This window comes from Nanorana parkeri, unplaced genomic scaffold (assembly GCF_000935625.1).
Source record: "Nanorana parkeri isolate BGI_ZX_2015 unplaced genomic scaffold, ASM93562v1 scaffold463, whole genome shotgun sequence".
Taxonomy (NCBI): domain Eukaryota; kingdom Metazoa; phylum Chordata; class Amphibia; order Anura; family Dicroglossidae; genus Nanorana; species Nanorana parkeri.
The window spans coordinates 1,022,720-1,039,012 of record NW_017306731.1 but is presented as its reverse complement, the minus strand read 5'-3'; positions in this window follow the sequence as shown (position 1 = coordinate 1,039,012).

Below are 16,293 nucleotides of genomic sequence, written 5' to 3'. Positions count from 1 at the left end.
AGCGCACACTGCCCGTTTAGCATTGCGGTCATCGGAAGCCTGCCCCTCAGCGGGGCGGGCTTGCGATTATCGCAAGTACGATCTGTCTGTCCAAGATGGGCAGATCGTACTTTTTTAAATTACCTTACAACCATCGCAAGACAAAAGTCTTGCGATGGTTGTAAGGTCTGTGGCCAGCTTTAGGAAGACATAACAATCGCAATACAATTTAGGGCAAGAAGGTAAGGAGGGCCCCTCCTTTTTTACAATCTAAAAGGGAGGGGGAAGTGATACATGAAGAGGTAGCTGTGTAGGGATGAATTGTTTGAGATAGTGATAGTTCTGTGTTTAGGTTGAGGTGGGATATATATATATATATATTTATATTTGGTATAATACAACATGTCTGTTGCTGGCAGCGGAAGCCTGAATAAAATGATTGGATTGTATAATGATAGGTGTACATTTCTTTATTAAATATATTATAAAGTTTCAGGAGTCATTGGGCAGGATAGAAATAAACCTTCATATTTTCCACAGTCGGGGAAGAAGAGAAAGCTTCAGACTAAATTAGATGCACAAACCAATAAATGATCTGATTTGAAGCAACCAGGTACACCAGTAATAAAAGCAAATTGTCTCCAATTTTCAGAGTGCTCCTACGTCAGAGATTTTCACATGCTGCTCCTCCGAGAGAGGGGCCGTTGTGTGGACATTTTTTTACTTCTTCTTTTGCAGCTCCTTGAAGTGGACACGGTCATATGCTGTGTGCGGAGAACCCACCTAGAGGGCCCCTTCGATGCTGGCTGATCCTCTGTTAGGCAGCTCTCACTGCAGGCGCTGAAGCCCATTCTGCTGCAGAGCAAGAGTACAGTGTTTGAGTCTGCCAGGGTCCTGCGCTTCAGTCAAAAGAGGATACAGAAACAAGTAAAACAAGGTGACGCTGGACCATTTCTGCTACCGGAGACATCCGCCTGATGACATGAATCCCTCCAGATGTCCCAATCTCCAGTGTCAGGACTGCTGCCCAGGAAACCGTAATACTGGAATTGTAACCCTGGCAAGTGAATTACACCTATGATCTTTTCACCCTTGCAATTTTATCAGAAGGCGCTAACATGGCTCTGAGATATGCAAACGAGGGTGAGCATCTAACAAGATCAATAGTTTAGTCATTTTATGGCAGGGGAGTTGTCGGCCTTTTATGAGGTCTAACGTCATATAAGTATTGCCATTTGACAAGCACCTGGGAAAAGGAAGAGGGCTAAGGGTGAACCTGGGATTCTTGAAGTAAAAGCGACTTATTGAAAATAAAAAAAGAGCAGGATCCAGGTTTTAAAAGAGCACTAGCAGATGATAGCATGCTTGGCTACCTGCACCTTTTACAGAGAAACCTAGTTTACATGGGCACAAATGAGCTTTGTATCTATACAGAAGAGAGAAGAAGATTCACCTGGCACTATGGGAGAGAAATTCCAACTTCTACGTCTTTCTGATAACACGTCCCAGGCTGTGTTAGCCCAAAATATCGATGTGACTAACCGTTTGGCACAATACAGGTTTACTCACCACCCCAGGGGGCATTGATGCCTGAGTTTCGCTTAGCTAACTTTTTATCTTGTAATCTCTGGTTGATTGTTTTGAGCTTTTAACTAAGCATCGTGGCATACATGGATGGACAAATGCCGGTGAAACACTGTGATAATTTGTTTTTCGCCTCCTGGACATTGCTGCGTACGTGGAATATATTACTGGCAATAACCTATGACTCCGGCAGAACGGCTGTTATATTTTGGATTAAATTTATTGAAATTGTGAAGGAAAAAGAACAGCTGGGAAGTTAATGTAGCAGGCTCGCTGAAAAATGATGCACGTCAATAATTTTCCATTTCGGAGACATTCTTGGATATGGTAAGCAGTCAATATAACCTTCAGCTGGTCATGTAAAAAGAAAAAAAAAATGCGTGAGCTTTGTAAATAAAATGTCACGTCCAGTATTACTGGTGTGTTGTATCGATTAAGCAGAAGCCTTAACCCCTAAATGGGGATTTGCCACCATTTAGCTTTGGATTAATTCCAGCTGTACCATATGCCACATAGATATGTTATATTGGGATAATCATGATGTATATGAGTCACTGAACAAGCACTAATGCATGCAATAAAAATTGCTAGCATCGGTCTGAGTATTTTACAGCACGCTGGGAAATGTATGTATGATCTGGCCAAAACAAAATATCATAAGATAACTATTTGAGCCAGGAGGACAATGGGCACCCGTATCAATTGTTACAGAATCAATACTACACATATTTTGTGTTGGTTGACAATAGATCATGGGCAGATGGCTTGAGGGCCCGTCCTCACAATGGCATTACGTTAAACGGGGTGTAAACGGGCCCTTAGTGAATCGGCCGTGTTTGAAACAAGAACGCTGTACCGTAGAGCCAAATGGAACATTGTAGAAATCTTTTAACATCTTACTTTTGACATTTCATGCTGCCATCATCGAATTATTAGCAGTGAAAAATTGGCAATTTTGTTTTTTTAAAATTAAATATTAAGGAAAGGGCATAGCACTCTTCTGTCCCGGGAATAATTATTCCAAATGGCCACGACTACACTGAATTACTGTGCAAAATTATTCCAAAGTGGCAGAAGTGTGTCACTTCCAATTATCCAATTATAAAATTGCTGTATGCGCAGTGCTTTACAATATAAGGAAGATATTACAATCACAATACAATTCAAGACAAGATGGTAAGGAGGGCCCTGCCCCTGAGGGCTTACAATCTAAAAGGGAGGGGCCAGAGCTACATGAGGGGGTAGCTGTGTGGGGATGAATTGTTTGAGAATGTGATGGTTCAGTAGTTAGGTTAAGGTGGGATAGACTTCCCTGAAAAGATGAGTCTGCATCCAGTCAGATTGTTCAGGTATTTTGAGAGCCAGTGGTTCTGACGAGCAAGATACTGAAGCTTGGCCCAGTGGGAGATTCCTCCATACACACAGTTTAGTGTAGATGGAGGACTCTGTTGCACTTTTTCCATCTGACCATAGAACATCTGCAGATAATCTATAGGTGTATGGCATTTAGCTACCAGCGATTGTCTGGCTCTGCTGGACACTGGGCAATATTTACCTCCCTACAGGGATAACAGTTTGCTGAACTCTCTCTTTTAGAATTCTTGTGCACTTCGCTTAAAAGTCATCAGTGAAAAAATTGAATCAAAACTAAGATTTCATGTACCCGCGGCCTGTGAGAAAATCTGTATCAGTTACTGCATGTGTCTGTGTAATGTTATTTGCTCATAGCAAAGTGATAACGCAGTTCAGTGACCAGCAAGTAATGTAACATGCCAGGGTAATATTATTATCTTTGATGTACAGCCTTCTGTTAGAATAATTAGGCAAGAAGAACTCCGGCTGAACATTTTAGTAACCTTTGCAGTAGGGATACCCCGCACTGCAAGGGTTAAGTGCCCGTTTTTGCCTAGGGTCAAAAATAACAAAGATATTCTCACCCGATCCTCCGGGCAAGCTGGCTGTGACAGCGCTTCCTCTTGCCTCTCTCCTCTGCTGCAGCGATGGTATGTCCCTCGGCGTCCTCACGTCCTATACACTGGGTATAGAATGTGATCACTCAGGGACCTTAGACCACTGCAGCAAAGGGGGAGAGAGGATCCAGGGACTGGTCTAAGAGCCGCCTTGGAGGATTGGGTGATTATAACTGTTATTTCTGACCCTAGTCAAAAACAAGCACTTAACCCTTGCAGTGTGAGAGTAGCCCCACTGCAAGGGTTAATAAGATTTGTACCTGGAATTCTTCTTTGAATGACGTTTGTGTAGTTGAGCTCAATCCAAGAGTGTCCATTGTTATATCACAAATGTATGGAGTGAACATGACACACATAAAAACAATTGTTCTCAACATACATGTGCAAAGGTGTGCAGAAAAAAGAAAAATGCACAAAAACACAAAACAATGCATATATATATATAGATAGATAGATAGATTAGGGTTGCCACCTGTCCAGGATTCACCCGGACAGTTCGGGTTTTGAATTGTCTGTTCGGGTTTCATGGCAGCAGAAACCCGGACACAAGATGTCAGGCAGACAGGGGCAACCAAAATCAAGATAGGGGCTACTGGCCCCCCACTGAAAATATTCTCACCTGTAATATTTGCATATGAATGGGTGGCGCTATTTAGATATGAATAAGCCACGACTAATTTTCCCCAAAAATTGTCTGCGCATCTCTAGAGTGTTCGGGTTTCGCTTGAAGAAAAGGTGGCAACCCTAAGATAGATAGATATTTTTTCTATGCAAGCAGTGCAAGTTCCTAAAGCCTGTACAGCAAAGCTCAGGGAAGGGAAGAAAGAAGCAGAACAAGGAGCCAACCAACTGTGCTTCAGTGCAATGGGCATAATGGTAGGAGGAGAGAACAAAGTGACAGAGAGATGAGCTTATTAGTGTGCTGCTTCTCCTTTTACAGTTCAGTCACAGGATGAGGGTGGAAAGGGGACCTGTAAGTGAAACTGCAGGAGAGGATGATCAGGTCCCCTGCTTTACTAGACTTAACTGTGCTGTGGAAGATAGCTGTGTAAATCTGAGGACCGGATGGACAGAAATACAAATCCTTTGCCAGGTGAAACACCTCTCATATACCGTATTTTGCGGTCCATAAGACGCACCGGACCATAGGACGCAGGGAGGTCCGGCGCGCCTTATGGAGCACTCGAGACTGTAGCTTCTGTGACAGCTTCTATGACAGAAGCTGTGACAGAAGCTGCAGTTAGTGACCGCTGAGACAGGTGGCGCTGTGATTACAGCGCCACGGTCTCAGTGATGACACAGAGCAGGCGAAGAACGTCTATTCTTCGTCTGCTCTATGCTTATCTCGATCGTCGCCGCTGCTCGGTTTTAATACGAGTGATCTCATTAGATCACTCGTATTAAATGAGCAGTGGCTCCTGTTGCTGAACTCGATCGCCGCCGCCGCTGCTCGGCTTTAATACGAGTGATCTCGTTAGATCACTCGTATTAAACGAGCAGTGGCTCCTACTACTCGCCCGGCGCCCGAAACTGCATGTCTCGGGCGTCGGGATTCGCTCCATAAGACGCAGGCACTTTTTCCCCCTGTGACAATACCGGGGAGTGCACTGGTGGTGGTAGTGGTGGGGTGCTGGCAGAGCATGGCACTGGAGGAGGGGGCGCTGGTGGTGCATGGTACCTCTGGCTCCATCTCTGTCTAGTATCCCGCCCAACTGACTGACGTCACCAGTTGCCATCCACAGCGTTCTACTCAGCTCCTGCCAACCATAATTGTCAGTTTGCTAGTTGGGCCGCCGGTCAGAGCATCACAGGTTGCTAAGAGCTCTTAGTAAACAAGGATGCTGAAGCCGGAAAGCGGGTGGCAGACACACTTGCTGCCCCCACACTTGACCAGATGAGATGGCGCCTGATGCAACTACCTCAGGCTGCCTCATTATAGGGACAGCCCTGCATGCATCAGATGATTCACCATATCAATGTTGAAACTGCATCTCCATATGACTTAAGACATAAAAGAACATTTTAGCTCCAACCCTTCAGAACTTTCTGTGTATTTGATCAAAATAATGTCCATGTTAGCCCTGCTCCATAAAGCAGAACTCAGGGGAAACACCTATATAAACAGTTCACATTCATTTATTTATACTGCTCTACTTGCATATGATCTGTAATTCAGTTCAGGCAGTCTTATGGTTTATGAAACCTCTTTGACACCGCATAGCCTTATGGCTTGATATATCTCATACTCCAGGCTTCTCATTAGACAGTGAATAAGCATCACCTCTGGCTAATGAGCAGGTAGCTGAGCGATCTTCCTGGCTAGCAGTAGTGTGTGCATCACAAAAAATGGCTGGCCATAATTACATAGCAGAGGGGAGGGTAGCAAAAGAATGGCTGGTCAAAATACAAGAGCAGAGGTGAGTGCATCACAAAAATGGCTGGCAATCGTTTTATAGCAGAGGTATGTGCATCATAAGAATGACTGGTCAGAATGCCAGAACAGATGTCAGTGTATCACAAGAATGAATGGTCAAAATATCAGAGCAGAGGTGATGCCACCACAAGAATGGCTTGCCAAAATGACATAGCAGAGGTGAGTGCATGATGGAGATGGCTGGCTAATCTTTTTTAGCAGATGTGTGTGCATCACAAGAATGACTGGTCAGAATGCCAAAACAGAGGTGAGTGTATCACAAGAATGAATGGTCAAAATGCCAGAGCAGAGGTGATGCCACCATGAGAATGGCTTGCCAAAATTACATAGCAGAGGTGAGTGCATGACAGAAATGGCTGGCCAAATGTTTTTTAGCAGAGGCATGTGCATCATAAGAATGAATAGCCAAAATGCCAGAGCAGAGCTAAGGGTAACCACAAGAATGGCCTGCCAAAATTACATAGCAATGGTGAGTGCATGACGAAAATGGCTGGCTAAAATTTTACAGCAGAGGTGTGTGCATCACAGGAATGAATGGTCAGAATGCCATAGCGGAGGTGAGTGTATCAAAAGAATGGCTGCCCAAAACTTCAGATCTTTAGCAGCTAAAATAATAGGCATATTGTATCTATAATTGGAATGTGTATTTACTGTATTTTTTAACATTTCCCTTTAACGGGACCTAAAATCTAGGCTGCCCTGCTAAGAGAGACTAATTTACATCTACCACAAGTGTAAATATACCATTGGATTTCCAACCAAATATTACAGGTTATAAATCTTTAGATTTGCTGCCCAAATTCTACTCTTTTACTAAACTTGGAAAAATAAAAGAATAACAGAAAGCTATGTGAGCAATCCCTCCACCTCCAACCAACCTTTTGGAATTTGGAGCAGTGTTATATAGGTTAGAACACAGTCATTGATGAATGGAGAATTAGTCTTTTGTTTAACGTAGAAGAATTTAAAAAAAAAAAAAAGATTTCTTGAATGAACCATTAAAGCTTGCTTTGTACTTTTAAATCAGCTTTCATACTTGGCAGCATTTAAATACAAAATGTGATAGATAAAATATGGCATACCACACCACGCAACATCACATGACCAATTGCGTGAATCATCATACTGCTCAAGTACAATGCCTCCACCCCAAATCAGAACACAGCCAAGGGACTAGCTTAAAGTGACTTTATCTCGAGAAAAACAGCAGATAAAAATATGTAGGCTCATGAATTCCTAGAAACCTCTCTGCATCAAGTGCAATTTCATGCAGTAATTAACAGAAAGCACCCATCAACTAATGTAAAAATAGATAATGCATGCACTGCTGCTAATTATATACACACATTTATATATTTCATCTATTCAATTACTGCATTTGTAAGCTAAATCGAAGTTAATACAATGCAGTGCATTAGTGCTTCTGGTATTGTCTTCAGTCATTCAACTAGCGCATTTGTTAATTCAATGAAAACACGTACAATTAGAAATTCATGTAGAGGCAGAAAAAGAAACATACAGTCAATAACAATTCATACAAAAAAAGACTCCTTTCTATGCATTTGCAAAGGCGTACATCAACACAAAATATTATTATAAAAACATAAAGGTAAGAGCGACATGTTTAGTATGCCAGCAGCACATTGATATATACAGCCCTTTACATGAGCATGAAAGGGGGCAACACTGAAGGGACGGACTGATATGGGTCCATATGAAGGCCTGTGAGATGGGAAGATGGAATCTGCGTGATAATGCTTGAATTGTGGCCATACCTAATGTAGAAAGAAATTAATATACTACCGTTCCCTAAAATGGACCTAAAGGTGGAACTCAAGAAGTGAATATAGGGATCATCTTGAAATCTAAATTGTGCCTAATATGAAGAGAAAGGTACCCTTTGTCTTGAATTCCTCCTAAAAACAATAGCAGAGCACTGTCTGTGCCTTGAGCCTCTTTGTTGTGCATCTGTACTGTGAGGTCATCTAAGGGTGCTGTGCCTTTGACTGCTAGTCTCATAAAGTCCATGCAAGGTATTTTTTAGTTTCCTGTGCATCAGTTGTGGCTATAGGGTTCTGCATGTGGCTTTTTAAAAATATTTATTTTCTATTGGTTGAACGCGCTGGGCTTGTGTCTTTTTCTAATCCAACTATGTAAGATTTGGAGTGGGATTTGGTGATGTCACTACTGTATTGTTCACTGTTCCCCGGGCTGGAGAGGAAACTGTACCAAAGAACCTGCAGGCAAGCATCTGCCGGCTTCTACTTCATCCGTTCTGTGGATCTGTTTGTTCTGAACCTCTCCTCCTGGTGCTTGAATATTCCTCCATCAGTTTTCAGACCACTTGTCATTCAGGGGCAACCATAACATGAGGAAGCAACGCCCTGCCTCTGTCAAGATGGTTGCTTCCACAAAGAGTGTGGAACAAGGCATGTTACATCAACACTGGAGAATACATCTTCCTAAATTGTTGTTCCTTTTCACCTATCCATAAAGCTCTGTGACAAAGGCACCCATAAACGGGCACATCTCTCATTGACAGTGAGACATAGCTGACATTTTACTGCTGCTCATGTGTAGAGATTGTTGTACACAGCGGCATGAGATAGAAGAAAAAACCAGGACAGGCAAATAAAGATCGTCATCCCGCTCATGTGTACCAAAGATTTCCAAGTCAGGAGGATGCCAGAGTTATAGTTCTTCATTGTTACCCCCACACACCACTGCACTGTTTTATTGTAACTGCCCTGAATGAGGTTGCATAATTTGCAGTTACCCTTGTAAAAAGGTGATAGGTCCCTTTTGCTTGCATATGTCCATCCAGACCTCTGACAACCATCCAGAGGTCTGGATGACTTTCCTGCCCTCAGGATCATTTCCTTGTTTGAGTGCCCAAAAGAGGCTCTGGGGGAAGATGCCAGAGACCAGAACTGGAGGCAGGGGCATATCTGCTGCAAGGCAAACAAGGCAATTTGCAAGGGGGCAGCAAAAAGCGATGCCCCCAAATCAGAGCCTCAACTGCCTTCACCAGTATCAGCACTGATACTGGTATTGGTGCAGCTACTGGGCATTTTCACGAGTTCTCAGATTCGTGAAAATGCCCTGCTACTAAGTGCCAATACCGGCGCTCTAAATTTCTAAATGAAAGCAGCTGCTGTAAGGTCCTGCGCTTGCTGGGGAGATCATGGCAGCTTTCTGGGGACCTCACAGAGCTGCTTACGAAACCGGCCACATATCTCCTCCTTGGGGAACCATGCTACCCGCACATGCCCACAAGAGCCTATGGTCCTCTAGTGATTGCCACATTGCCCCTGAGACCCTGCGCAAGCCTCCATAGACCCTGCAAAGGCCTCCATAGACACCGCACAGGCCTCCATAGACCCCACATAACCACCTGGGACCCAGCCCACCTTAGAGCCCCACAGCCCTCCTCAGAGCCAGCACAGCTCACCTGAGATGCCGCACAGCCTCCTGAGACCCTGCACAGCCTTCCTGAGATGCCATCAGCCCACCTGAGACACTGCACAGCCCTCCTGAGATGCCGCACAGCCTGCCTGAGATGCCGCACAACCTGCCTGAGATGCCACGCAGCCCACCTGAGACACACACAGCCCACAAAAGACACCACACAGCCACCTGAGAGCCTGCAAAGCCCACCTGAGACCCTGGAGACATCAGACCACCACCCCGAAGCAACACAGAGTATGTAGCTTCATATTCTTTCTGGGGACCTCACAGAGCTGCTTACGAAACCGGCCACATATCTCCTCCTTGGGGAACCATGCTACCCGCACATGCCCACAAGAGCCTATGGTCCTCTAGTGATTGCCACATTGCCCCTGAGACCCTGCGCAAGCCTCCATAGACCCTGCAAAGGCCTCCATAGACACCGCACAGGCCTCCATAGACCCCACATAACCACCTGGGACCCAGCCCACCTTAGAGCCCCACAGCCCTCCTCAGAGCCAGCACAGCTCACCTGAGATGCCGCACAGCCTCCTGAGACCCTGCACAGCCTTCCTGAGATGCCATCAGCCCACCTGAGACACTGCACAGCCCTCCTGAGATGCCGCACAGCCTGCCTGAGATGCCGCACAACCTGCCTGAGATGCCACGCAGCCCACCTGAGACACACACAGCCCACAAAAGACACCACACAGCCACCTGAGAGCCTGCAAAGCCCACCTGAGACCCTGGAGACATCAGACCACCACCCCGAAGCAACACAGAGTATGTAGCTTCATATTATTCTGCATTGCTGTATAATGTATTGTTGGTATTTGTAGTTCTCTATAGCTGGTGGTATTCTGTATTGGTAATAGCGCAACCTGTCAGAAGCTGGATACAGTGGGGGGAATTTATCAAAACTGGAGCAGACAGAAACTGGAGCAGTTGCCCATGGCAACCAATCAGCTTCTTTCTTCAGTTTGTTCAGTTAAGATTTGAAAATGAAAGAGAGAAGCTGATTGGTTGCCATGGACAGCTGCTCCAGATTTTGTCTGCTCCAGTTTTGATAAATCCCCCTCAGTGTGCCTGCTGTATCCAGCAACTGACAGGTTATGCAATATGTCTTAAACAGGAAGTGGTGGGGCAAATTTAGATGGGGGGGTGGGGGGTGACTGAGTTTAGTCTTTCCTAGGGCAGCACAAAGCCAAAATACACCACAGCCTGGAGGCCAATAACGTGCAAAAGAGGAGGGAATCATGGAGGTCACCAACTGTGAGTTGGTCTCAGTTCCTGCAGTTAAACAGGTCTGTGAGATGCAACTTCAAGAAAACAAAGTAAAGCCTCGTGTATTCGCCTTTTTTCCTCAGTTGTGTGGTAGTGGTGTGAGATTAGCTAACATAATGTGATCAGGGAAGAGCCTGTGCTCTGACAAGGCCCTTTCAGGTGGATACTATTAAACAGAAAAGATAATGCTCACTCATTGGTCCCAGATGTTTCTACTCATTGGAAAATATCTGTAAAAATATTCCAGTATCTGAAGTAAGATTCCAGAATCTGGCTTGCATGGAAATTCATTTTTTTTGTAAACCAGCTGCAGAGTAAAGAAATCAGCTCATTAAGGAATTCACCTCTGTGCAAGAAACCACTAATATTGACCAATAGGAAGATAACACAGAAATGAGCAAAGAAACTCTATGTACACATTGTTTAATCTAGATATCATCTACTGAAAAACTTTAAGGAGAATATGTCATGTTTCGGAAAGAACCTAAATATACAGGTTTCATTTATTGTAGCTATGTAGTAGAAAAAAACACATATTTGCCTGTATTTTAGTGTACTTTTTGTCAGCGGGTCATAGGTCACCCAACGTTTTACATTTGCTGCCTCTTTACTGAATGACGCACCCATTTACAGCTTCTGTGTGTACGTTGTGTGAGGTTAGGTAATTCTCAAACAGCAAACCCTATCTGACCCTAAAAAAGTGTCAGTGTCAGACCGGGATAAAGTGAGATCATCTACGGGTGCTGTGCCTCTGACTGCTAGGGGTTGATTTACTAACCTTATAAACACGCCACGAACAAGTATACACCTCTGTAGTGTGTTCCCTCCCAGCATGATCTATTGGTGGAATCTAAACACCTTTGTAGTGTGTACACACCCAGCAGGTGTGTTGTGCAAAGCCCTGCATGAATTGCAAGGTGATGTTGTGTAAATTAGCTCTACATTGTGTTGCTTGCGTTGATGAATGCAGGAATGTAAATGCATGAGCTAACCATTTTTGTCTAAACTGTGAAGCAGCATTTATATATGCATCATGTGCATGATTTTTCCATATATGGCATTAGTGGAAATATGCTTTTAGAGACTTTTTGGTTGATGAATACGTTTTTCTGTGTAAAAATCACACGCACCTAGTGCATGCGTGTGTTTAGGTTAGTAAATCACCCACCTAGTCTCACAAGATCCAGGCTTTCTTGCCTTCCCCTGGATCAGCCGTGGGTATACGATTCTGTATATGGAGGTTTTCAATGTATGTATTTATTTTCTATTTGTTGAATTCTCTGGGCTTGCATCTTTTTTTCCAGCCTGATTTTGTAAGATCTGGTGTTGGATTTGGTGTTGTCACTACTGTGTTGTTCCCCATTCCCCTTGCTGGAGTGTAAACTGTACCAAAGAACCTGTAGGCAAGCATCTGCCTGCTTCTTCAGCCATTCTGTGGATCTTTTCTTTCTGAACCTCTCCTCCTAGTCCTTGAATATTCCTCCATCAGTCGTCAGACCACCTGTCATCCATGGCCATCCCTAGCATGGGGAAACAAAGCCCTGCTTCTACCAAGATGCTCTCTGACCCCCTGAAAAAGTGTCAAACTGCAATAAAGTTAATAAAACTAATAAGGAGGCACATTTAAATCTTTGCTGCATTTTTCCATAATTCCCTTTGAAATACTAAACTTATTTGCCACTTTCGCAGAGAGCAGCTTCTGTTCTTTATTTCTTTATGCTGCAGTTCCACATCACTGCTCTCCTTTTCAATTGGATATAAATGAAGGAAAAAAGAGGCATTTTTACTGAAAATTGGGCCAAAGATAGAAAGAAAAAATATTTTCAATTGCTGTCCATAGCAATCAGATGCTAGTCATAGGTTGCAATAGAAAAAAAATACAGATAACAGATACAGATAACAACAATTTGATTTAGTTTTTATTGATCAGCTAATATGAGTTTCTAACACAGTGTTCAGCCCGTGGTAAATTATATGCATTTTGTTTCTATTATCAGCACAAAAATAAAGAGGTTGTTTTATAAGAGTTCTGCCTGCCACATAGCCAGGTGGATTCCATTTGCAAGGCAGTAGCACCCCCTAAGTGGCGCTGACAAGTATAGGAATGTCCCATGCTCCTCAGCGCCATCTAGAAATGGCATCTGCCTGGCAATGCTCCAGATGGAACTTTTAGAAATAAACCTCAAAGAATATATATATAAATATTAACGTGGAAATAAACCCAATTACAAAAATTTCAATCATTAACATGTTAATGTAACCGGGGTGACTTTGCTTTGTCCCTGTCTCCCAACTGCTCTCCTGCATTCTCACCCTGTTCTTGTGCTTCTGGTGGAGTGGCATGCATGGACAGGAAGTGGTTACAAAAAGGGCTGGAAGATAATTTCAGATGCAAATAAAAAGAAAAAAGCTAAAAAAAAAGTGAGGGGAATTTATCAAAACAAACCAAGCTTCAACGCTACATATCCCCTACACACCTGAACAGTACAGCCCATTGCTTCTCCACAGCAGAACTGCATTTGGAATAAGGACCATTTCAAGCTAGCAATCCTGTCTCTAGTAGTTTGCTAGCATCAGGATTGTTATATCTCGCTTGAGCAGGTTTCCTCCTCTTTATGTGACTGGTCTGTCACAACTCTCTGATGTCATCCTGTACAATGCAGAGCCAGCAGTTCTGCATTGTACAGGAGGATGCAGAGTGTCTGACAGTAGAGGAGAGTGTCTGCTGCCGAGGGAGTGAAGAATTATGCATGTATATCACTCTTTTCATCATTCCTTTGGCAAAATGAGCAGGTAGTCCTTACAGTATATATCCACTTGTGTCCAGACTATTCACTGTATATTAATTACTTACAAGAAGCAAAATAACTTTTAGGGCCGGTTCACACCACGTCCAGTGCGTCCCAGCACTGTTAGCTGCTGGAACCCACTAGATTGCATTAGAAAATCCTCCCTGTGTTCTGGGGTGCATTCAAGTGAATGGCACAGCAGCCACGCCCCTCTGCCCACAGTGCGATCGCATGCCAATGCCTGCGTTCCGGTCCAGTGCAAAAATAGTGCTTGTACTATCCTGCCCCCTCCCATCCTACCCCAGAATGCAGGGAGGATTTCCTAATGCGATCCAGTGTTTTCCAGCAACTAACCGTGCTGGAATGCACTGGAAGTGGTGTTAACCTGGCCCTAAAACATTCCACACCTGACATCTCTAGCTGCTTCTACTGTGTAGTAATTCATCCTCAGAAACAAAAGAGAGAGTCCACCCTCCCCCATGCTTCACTGTTACCTGTACCATTATTCATCCTTTAGCAGATATACTATCTTCTGGTGAACCAGATATTGAAAATTTTTGACTTATCAGTCTTTGTGTTTTTGTGAGTAGATTAGTCATTGGCCTTTGTTTAAACCCTGGAGGAATGGCTTTTGTTTGCACCTTTTCTATGATTACTTCTGATAAGACATTTTAAGACCATAAGCAGGGTCGCAGTGGTTGCTGCCCAATTCTGAGCTGATAGCAATGCTGGACATCTTCCATTTTTGAAGGAGAGTAAGCTCGATGTATTTTATGTCTGCTGTGCTGTTTCAGAGGCTGACCACTGCCAACTTTGTCTACTTCTGACAAAGTATATTGACATGAACCTAGTCAGGAATTCGTCTCTGGCTTTATGACTCTTCTAATGGAGAAATAAAAGCTACATTCAAACAATAGCTGCCTCTAGTAGCAATGCTGTAAATCCATTAGGGTCCATTTTGTAAGTGGGATATTAAAGCAGGAGTGTATATTGAGAGCTGCCAGTGTGCAACCTTGCCCCTATGTCCCCATCGTGTTCTCACTTTTAGGAAGAGGCTAGCCACTCCTATACCAAGCAGTGTCAAGGCAAGCCTGGTCCCTCTCTTTTCTGACTTGCTGCACTAGCAGGAGCAGCTAATCTTTAAAGCAAACACTGGAAATAATGTTTTTCCACTGCTTCCACTCTCAACCATGAGCACAGAGGGAGATAGGCAGGTACTTTGAGGCTAGTTTGTAAATAAATCTTTGCTAATATTGAAGGTGCTGCATCTGCCCTACATATACATGTTTATGTAGAGTAGTCTTGCCTTCCACTTTAAATTTTTCTTTGGACTGATGCTAATGAATTTTTACTTAGTTCCCTCGTCCTCAATTATCCTTGAAATTGTTTTCTCCTAAGGCTGCAGCATACATGCACGCATACAACACATCAAATATTCAAACTATCTCAAAGTGGAAAAACAAAAACTTTAAAGGAGAATTCCAGTTTACACGATGTTGATTGCAAACAAATCTGATATGCCCATACTCCCACTTCTTAATATGCATGTTGTAAGCCAAGTGACACATAAACAGAAATATCATTAGTTACTTACTAGGGACCACTTACCAGTGAGAGTTCTGAACATGGACATGACGCCTTTGTCACTTGGCTTGTATCTGGACAGGCCTTGATGTTGCCATTCTTTGCTGCTCATAAGATCTCCGTTTTTGTCCTCCCAACAAGCTGTCTTGGAATACATTTCAATATAAACATTTCTAAGAGTAAAGTCTCAGCAATGGGAAAATCTAACATGAGAATTGTTTAAAGAGTAGGAAATTGTAGTGGGATGAAGAAGTCATTTTGAAACATCTTGTGATACATATAAAGAGTGGGAGTTCTGGAAGATGTAGTCTTGTACCATAGGGCTGTAACTAATGGTTATTTTCATATTCAATTAGTTGTCAAATTATTTTTTGATGAATCGGATAAAAAATAAATAAATATCATCCTTAATTTAAAATAAAACACACAAATGCTGTGTTACAAACATAACGTTTACTTCAGAATAAAACTGCATGCACATTTTTTTGCAATCGCAGTGCGGGCCATCACACTGTGGATGGGAGGTGCATTTGGGGTGCCATTGAAATGAATCAAGCAAAACAAATGGCAAACTCATCAATTCGTTACCAGCTTTTTTATAGCAAGGTGCACATGGAAGGGCTTCAAACCGTAAAACAGCAAAAAGTTTCCAGGCACACTCATCAGCCTGCATGCAAAAAAATGAATGGCACTGCAACACACCTCCCGCAGCAGAATTTGTCAGGCCAAAACTGAAAAATACTTTTTCCCCACCTGTTATAATTTTTCTTAAATAATTGTATTGTAAGCACATGCCGCTTGAATAGCTTCAGCCAGGGAATGACAGCTGCCAGTGAGAAGATTCCGCAGAGGACAGCTGAATGTAAATACAGCAGGTAGTGGGCTGGTGCAATAGCCAGCCTGCTATTGGCCATTTCAAATTGATAGAGCCAATATCAGGATTGCTATTGCACCCGCCCACTGTTTGCTGTGCCCTCCTCCCAGTGTGGAGGAGGGATCCGACCAACAAATCCATAATGAGAATAGTTGACAACTATTCTCATTATCGATTATTATCAATGAATTGATTAGTTGGTTGCAGCCCTACTAAACCATGTCAGGCTCAGTTCACCTACCATCCAGTTAGAATGGACCAGAGGGAGGTTGACTATGTAGTGTGAAGGAATACATGAAACCCTAGATTCTCCAAGAACGGGCACACTTATCTTTCAGCTAACCAGAG